Raw genomic sequence first — 8,325 nt, 5'->3', positions numbered from 1 at the left:
TATTCGGATACTACTTCCGGCATGTTGTAATTGTATCTACCGCCTCAGCTCCGCCTTGAATGACATGTCTTACGCGCGTAATTGAAAATTCAATTTCAGGCAAGGCGCAACATTTAAAACGTTAAAATTATTTTACAAAGCGTTTAAAATTTTGCTCTTTTTAAAAATATACGTGCGGAGCGCGTATTTGGCCGATTAAGAGGATCAAATGCGAATTGAAGACTGTGTCGTTGTTGTACTCACCTTTTAAAACGCTATAAAATGATAATGAGGCCAGATACGGAAGAGTTGGGGTATCTGCTTTGCATAAATACCCCGAATTCTATGGGAAACTTGTTCACGTGGTCACAGGGTATGGTGCAAAAAAAGACCTGTTTTGATCTCCGGGTCTAATATTAATTTTCAAAAGCATATTAGAGTTATTTCCCCCTTGCTTGCCCATCGCTATTAACAAACTTAAACACAATTTATTTATGACTGTTCTCTTTGGATGAACAACATATAATATAGCATTTCTTTTGTTGCAAAAGCAATATTAATAAATATTTGACCACCATTTTTTTATTATGTTTTATTATTCTTCAGATCGAAAACGACGAAATCTATTCAAATTCAAATAATATTGCGCCCGGCAAATGTTTTTAGCCGGTAAAAGTATGAACCGTTCAAAATCAATATCAAAATATAATTTCTTCGGCTTGAATGAGAATCAGCCTGATTAAAAAATGACGCAGACATAGTTAGATTATTTTTTTAAATGAAGGCGTATTAACAAAAGACTTTCGAAGCACTTACCTGCACTGAAATTTTCTTCTCGCCTAGTCCCATAGCATGGTGCCGGAAACAAAAGACACGCATGCGCGAAGATGGGATTTCCAATTGTGTGGTCAGAAGACGTACGCTTTTTTGTCGGTGTGAGATCATAGCGAAGTAAAAGATGAAATTGGGCTCAGTTTTAATAACTATCTTTTATAATAAAATGGGGATAGTAGATTTTATTTTTCTGGTTTTCAGAACTGGGGTCTTTTGTCTTTGCATGATGAGACCCCAGTTAAGGGGGAGAGTGTTAAATGAAGACCCCACTTTCTACAGAACCAACGCACACACACATATGATCGTTGTAAAATTTCAAATCCTACAATTTGTTTCAAATATTTATGAAACTTTGTAAAACTTCTTCACTTGAAATTGGAATTCGTTTGTCTCTAGTCCTAACTGGGGACGTGTTTTACCAACATGAATCTAATATTATTTCTTATTTATTTAGTACCAGTACCATCAGCTTAAGTTGTCAGCATACTTAAGCAGTTATGCCAGCCTGACGTACAAGAATGTTTTAGAAAACTGATGGATCATTTTAGTCAAGGTGCATGCGCACATGAGGGGAATGAGTGCTTTGAGGTAAATACTTATTTGCTTATTTTAATTTTTACAAAAATTGTTTTGTTAACTTATACTTCTGTTACATCACTTCATAAAGGGAATACAGTTATTATCATTTTAGTGACATCAATTTTTGGCAGACACTTAATCTGACATATTCTTAGCATAACAGTTTAATTAACTGCATCCCAAGAGTACTTTTTAACATATTGTTTTTAGCAGAGTACTTTTGTCAATTTGTTTTCAAGGTTATTTGTCCTTAGCTAAAATTTTGTCAAGATCATCATGTATTATTTAATGTATTTTATTATTGAAGTGTATGTTCATTACTACTAGAGGAAAGAGTCATCAGTTATCATATTGGATGTGTTATCAATATATTGTATGTTCAGTTTTTGTATAGCAGTTACTGTATACATGTGATGGCAAACCATGTATCATACAGTTTCATCATTTGATGACTGATTTTGAACCCAGTGTGTGGATTAGAATCATTATGTCCATCCATATACCATGTTTGCTGCAAAACCCCAAGATTACACTCACAGACAGAACTCTGCCATACTTTAAACGTTATTTTTATTGTATCAAGATGCGCATATTGGTTTACCTTAGTGTTTGTCCAATCACAGTGTTAACTGTGACTTCTAGTTGGGTGCATTACATTATATCTGTGCAACTATATTAGGCCCACAAAAATGTGTTTCCTATTGTTCTGGTTTTAAAATTAGGGTAGGGAGGTGATTTTATGTTCTCCAAACATATATAATAATGTGATTTTGGGGTTTTTTTTTTTTTTCTTTTTTTACCATGGGGGAAAAAGTCTTAGGGTCAGCAATGAGAAACAGGGATGGTCAGGCAACAGGAAACATTTTTGCCTTTTCAACCTGTAGGATGGACAGTGTTATTTATAAAAATAAAATATATTGAACATACCAAACATAACATAAAGTTCAAAGGACTTTGGAGGCATAACCCAGGATTCATCCTTCCAGAGAAAAAGAAATGTAATTTCAGATTCTATGGAGGAAATTGTTTCTTGTACCCCACTTAAAGCCACTTTGAAAGCACCAATTGCAGGGTCTCCTAGAAAAGAATTTACAAGCAGTGGACAAGAAGATTCAGTCAAACATGGTGATTTTGCTTGCTTTCCTTATGCATCCTACTGTAATAGCTGAAGAAGATTAATATTTCTTTGATGTTGCCCATCTTTTCTCTGACCCAAATCTTTTTTTAACAGGATAGAGGAAAAATTTGTTGAACTAGTCATTAAATTTTGTTGGATATATATCAGAGATTTACATTTTTATAAAAATCAGCTTGTCCAGGGCAAGGTGTTTGGAAAATTGAAAACGAATTGGAAATTGTAACCTGCTCCCCCCATGGATAGGCAGAAATGGATTTGTATTCAGCTGGATTTTGAAGGAGGAAGGGGCATATAACCTACCTTGAACTGAAAAATTAAACAATAATATAACTGCTTTAATTTAATTTTGATCATGTTTTAATATATAACAGTTTTTGATCTCAGAGAGAGAGAGAGAGAGAGAGAGAGAGAGAGAGATTGCAATGCTACACATACGAAACTATCTTACCTGAACTCTCCAGATAAGTTTACTCCTTTGTTTTATTTTTGTTCAGCAGGTTAAGTTACTTTAGGCCTATGATTTGACCGTTCACAAAGATGGGCTAAGAAAGGCAATTTCAGCTGCAAAGAAATCCCAGAAGCTGGACTATACTCTTTGCTAAAAGTTGTTGCCTTAAGTTTATGGTCTCAAGACACTGGCCAGTTCAAGAGGACAGGGAGGGCAATACATCAGCGAAGGTACTGGACCTTCGACCACGCCTTATGTGCAATTAAAGGTAATTAAGCTAGAAGCCTGTGGTTTGTTTTCTGTGGATAGTTCATTAAAAGTTCTTACTTTTTGCTTAAGATTACGTGTAATATTGTAATCTCCATCTTACGGCTGTGGTTTTAACTTTTTTGTTGGCTTAGGTTACGTAAGATTTATGACAGTGCACTGAAGGCTTTGTGAGACCCACAGTGGATGGCCGGCTATGTGTTAATTCAGTAATTTGACGGGAGACAGCTAGTCCCTTCAAAGGCAATTTTATAACCTCTCTTATATCAGTGCTTTAATTTCAATCAGTGATTAACGTTTGCCGATATTGTATCAGAGTGCTTTATCACCTAATTCTGTAACACACTGACCATGTCCTGCCCGTCTCAAAAATGCCAAGGAAACCACAGTATAGACACAATTGATACAAACATTACTGCATATATTTTTTTTTTTTAAGAATGATAGATGATTAGTTTAGATTTGCTGTTAAATTTATATATATGCATTTCTAATGTTAAAATAAACAAGACACCAAGTTTCTTTGAAATTGTGTTTATCACTGGCATGGCTAAATACGATAATATGTTGAAAACTAAAACCTGCTTTCACCATTAAAATAGTATACAATCCAAATATATTACAAGATTGGATCTAATAACTATTATCTTTCTACCAGACACATGGAAGGATATGTAGATGCCGTCAAGATATATCCAGCTGGACATTAAAAGCTCAACGGTAACTCGATCGCATTGTTCCTCAGTGAACCTTTGTGATATGTACCAGAGTAAGTGCTTATCCTTCCAAAGTTGTTTGTTTATTTGCGGTCTTCTGTGTCCCCCATCATAAAGACAACATCACGCCGACAACTGAAACGTCTATTCGACGCCTTCTATACGTTGTGGCAAGCTTTTGTTGTTTAGAAAAGATGCGTATTAAGAAAACTCTCTCACTCTATTTCCCCCCCCCCCTTGTTCAAGCGTTGGCAGTATAAGATGTTTCCTTCAAAATATCGATATCACTGTGCTCAGTAAACTTTTGACATTTTTGCAACAAAACAACGTAATATACTGACATCGGACATTTTTTTAGGAATGTCAATAGTTTAAGAACAGTATCCTGATGTAATCTGATGATATAACTCTTTCCACACCAATATTATAATTGTGTAGCTGAAGATCTTGAACTTAAATTAGTGCCAGATAGAGAAATATCGTGTAATGGGTGTGTCGGAATGTGTTTGTGTGTGTGATGGGTAAACTGGTTTGCTGAGCTATTTTGCGTGTTGTGAACAGAGAGGGGGAGGCTAGGCCTCTCAGGTTGATGCATGCCCTCTCACCAATGGTTTATATTCCATGTTGATGTCACATACTTTTTGTTTGAGCTGTACCAATATTCCAGTCCAGCTGCTCAAGGCCGCACATATGATTCATTGTATATGTGTGTTCGCTCCAACTTGTCTTTGTTTATCGCTTGTAAGCAAGCATACCTCAGTTTCTTCAGATGCTAGCTGACAGACCTTCACCTATTGGGCCTCTTCTCTTTGGCATTTAATAATATTACACCTGCTGTCGATATATTTTTCATAAAGTGCTCAAAATCTAAACCACTTGCCTGCTTTTCTCAAGATGCTTCTCTAAATCTCTAAATACCCACTTTGGTCAACCGAATTTGAAGTAATTGTAGGTTGCTTTTTCTTTCTTTGGGCAACAACAGCAGAGTTTGTGAGCTTTTAGATATCTCATCCGCGGCAAAACCAACGACGCTTTCTTTGATAAAAATGCGTCTCTCCTCTGTAAGCCTCCAAAGCTCAGAGAGCATTCTTGACCAGTTCTTTGGAGGGAGACCGCTTTTGTATGACCGTAATAGGTATTTGGACATCCTTTTCAAAGCAGATGAGGTTTCAACCCCTCTATATCTGATCATCTACTTGGCGCTTCTAACCTCAATTGTTTCATCAACGGACTATTTTGCCACCGGCAATGGCTTCTTCGGTGCCCATGGCTTAAAGATGAAAAGCTGTTCTCGAGCTTGCGTGCCAGCCTTTGTGAGCCGATGGCCGATTAGCAAATCTTGCAGCTCATTGCAACGGGCCGTGTACACCTCAATTATCCATGTCTTCTCTTTCGCACTTCACCATTTGGTAAGGGGATAGTTTTAGTAAGATGAAGAGAGGCTTGATTTTGACACAATCGACACCTTATCAGGGCCAGCTCAACATTTTACTGGCTCTGTGGTGGTCAGGTCTATGATAGAGACGCGATGTGTTGTGGGTTGTGGACATTCCCTTTTAAAAGGTACGACAAAACTCGTGACAGTCCATGTCTGCGACATACCATGAGGAGCGCACATTCCAAGGACCATGAACGATATTCCAGCAGAAGAGGATTGCCCTATTTGAGTATTAGCGAATTACCTTTGGTTATACCTTGGAATTTATGAGCGCTTGACGCAACTCTTGGCAAAATACAGCTTTCTTGTGAGCGGTGCAACGCCTGCTATCATCATGCGCATGGCATTGTGGAGCGGGTTATCCATAGCCTAGACAAGTGGTAATTATGGTACCAGCACGCCCAGGAAATATTAGAGATGATAAAAACGTCAAGTGCAACCGTTGTGGCTGCTCTATTTAGTCGTCTCGAATGTTGCCCTGTGTTTTGAGGCTCATTTGTGCATAGTGAGTATATGCCCTTTTTCCAGTCAAAGACATTAACTGTGACAGTTTTGTTAAGTGATCAGATTGTTAAATATCGTTAACCTTGACAGAAAATTCAATGCAGGCAAAGTTGAGCTTGCCTAGATGCCTGGTTTTATAACATTATGTCTATATATCTATCTCTGCGTTCATGCAGTCACAATTGACTATTAAACAATGGATACTTTATCAAGATAATATGAAAACAGTATCGAAAGGACATAAAGAGGAGTAACAGTCTGAAACATACAAATAAGTGAAAGTGGCAATCTAAGTTATCGATTCTTTATATTCTGCCCAATCTCGCTATTGTGGTGGCAAGGAGATAAATGTACCTCAACTATCATAGCCCTGTGAATCAGTATGTCCTACTTGTAACTACCGATTGATGCTGAAAAGCTCCTGTTTGTGACATACCAAGTTTTTAGGTTCTGAACTGTGGCCAGTAGCCAGTAATTTGTTCCATATTCATATTGTGTGTAGGGCGGAAAGAAACTGAACTTCAAGTTTTGCTGCTGTCATTTGTCCGAACTTCGTGATGTGATTTGATCTGGTTTGGCTAGATGCTAGGTTTAGAGATTTTACACTGGATACGTTGACTAGGATGTTCACTATCTTCAATAACAATGTCACCTTTGCATTGGTTTGCATGGACCCAGTGATTCCATCTGAAGATGATCAATCAGGGCACTGATGCATCTCGAATTTCTACATCTGTAGCTTATCCAACAGTCCTCCTTTGAATTGATCATCTGCTAAGTATAGAGAAGACAGAATGACACACTCCAAACATTGGTTGTCCTTGTTCTTCAAATTAATAATGGACAATAGTTGTACACACTTTGGTGTTGGGATGTAGTTTTGGCACAAAAATGGTATTACTGCAACCCTTGTTGGTCAAGCACTTTGTATCGATCTAATGCCTATCCTGACCCTTCATGGTTTCTTAAATGCAAGTGTATAACGACATTAGCTGTATTAATCAGCCTCTTTATTTGACTGGTTCGCAATAAATCAACGGCCTCATTTACAAAATTCGATTCTGCTTTAACGACGCTAAGATCTACATCATCATCATATACTTTTTGCCTGACAGGTACAACGGCTTCCTACATGGACCAACTGTTCAACCAGGCAACAATGCATCAACATGCTCAGTTTGGGTAAGCAACTTATTCAAATGCATGATAGTAGACATTATGATTTAACATCTATGTTCATCCTAACTCTATGGAGTTTGATTTCCTTACATGTCAGAAAGAAATTTATTATAAGAATTAAGTGTCCAAATATCTAGCCTCTTCTTTCTTGCTGCATGGTTACAACTGCAACTGGCACATATTCTGTAATTGGTATCTGTTCACGTACTACACTTCCAACATGGATAAACCCTACATTCTTTTGCAAGCTTTTCTGCATGTGCACCACAATACTCATTCCAGCTTTTCACAAATATCACTTTGATGCATAGTGATAGCCAAGCACACGTGTTGTTTCTTGCACCATTTTAAATATGCAGGCATTATATCAAATCAAAACTTCCCATTTGAGCCAGACTAATAACCTCTGCTTTTCCACTGACATGGCTATAACACACACCAACCTACGGTCATTATATTTACGTAACCTCTACCCACAACCTACTGTCAGCCATAACCTCCAACTTGCTTTGCATCTAGTCTCCCGAGGAGTGGAAGCAGAAAACTCTTTTACATCTACTTCATTCCTTGCTTTCTACACAAATATCTTTATTTTCTTTTCTTAAATGCATTCAATTTTGTTCCCATCTTTCAAATGTTCTGATTTGCCACATAAATTACATCTTTAATGATCAAGTGGTAAACTGCTGGATCCCACATACTGTTATGTATTCTTGCTCACAAATTTAAATTTGTCCTTATAATATATACGGTAGCCAAGAACTGGTGCAGAACAAAGGGAAGACTACCAACAACCATACACCAACAAGAAGTTATTTGAGCCAAGATTGGAACCTTCGCATACTGAGGTGAGATGTCATTGATCTGTAAGGGCAAGCAAACTTCAGCCCTTGTACAACATGGGCCCCTTGATGCAACCTTGACAGTGAGACAGGTGTATACGTATGGAATATTGAAATCACAGTTAATCACGATATTTTCATAGGCAAAGTTGCATTAAAATATCTTCAGTGGTTCACAGTATTACAATAGTGGATGGACATGTGGAAAGACTGACAGTGACAGGTATAACAAGAGGTTGTGAAAAAGCACCAAATAAGATACCATATCTTAATTAAACTAATTACGACGCTCACAAACATCTATTTTTATTGCAGTATTTCCTGTTAACATATTTTTTGAAATGTTTTAATCGGATCAAGTGCATGATAATTGCAAAAGCCACCATAAAGCTGGAAACTTG

At 37.3% G+C, this 8,325-nt stretch overlaps 1 long non-coding RNA gene across 1 annotated transcript; it reads left to right on the top strand.

Moving 5' to 3' along the window:
* Positions 1–870: 870 nt before the first annotated feature.
* On the top strand, positions 871–7,069 carry LOC149792203 (uncharacterized). Its single transcript, XR_016423280.1, has 4 exons — positions 871–930; positions 1,268–1,401; positions 3,025–3,246; positions 7,019–7,069. It is a non-coding gene; the product is annotated as an uncharacterized LOC149792203 (long non-coding RNA).
* The last annotated feature ends 1,256 nt before the right edge of the window (positions 7,070–8,325 follow it).

The sequence above is a fragment of the Sinohyriopsis cumingii genome, chromosome 9 (assembly GCF_028554795.1).
Source record: "Sinohyriopsis cumingii isolate HCF-2022 chromosome 9, ASM2855479v2, whole genome shotgun sequence".
NCBI classification, from domain to species: domain Eukaryota; kingdom Metazoa; phylum Mollusca; class Bivalvia; order Unionida; family Unionidae; genus Sinohyriopsis; species Sinohyriopsis cumingii.
The sequence above is the reverse complement of the archived record's forward strand: the minus strand, read 5'-3'. Positions and strand labels throughout refer to the sequence as shown.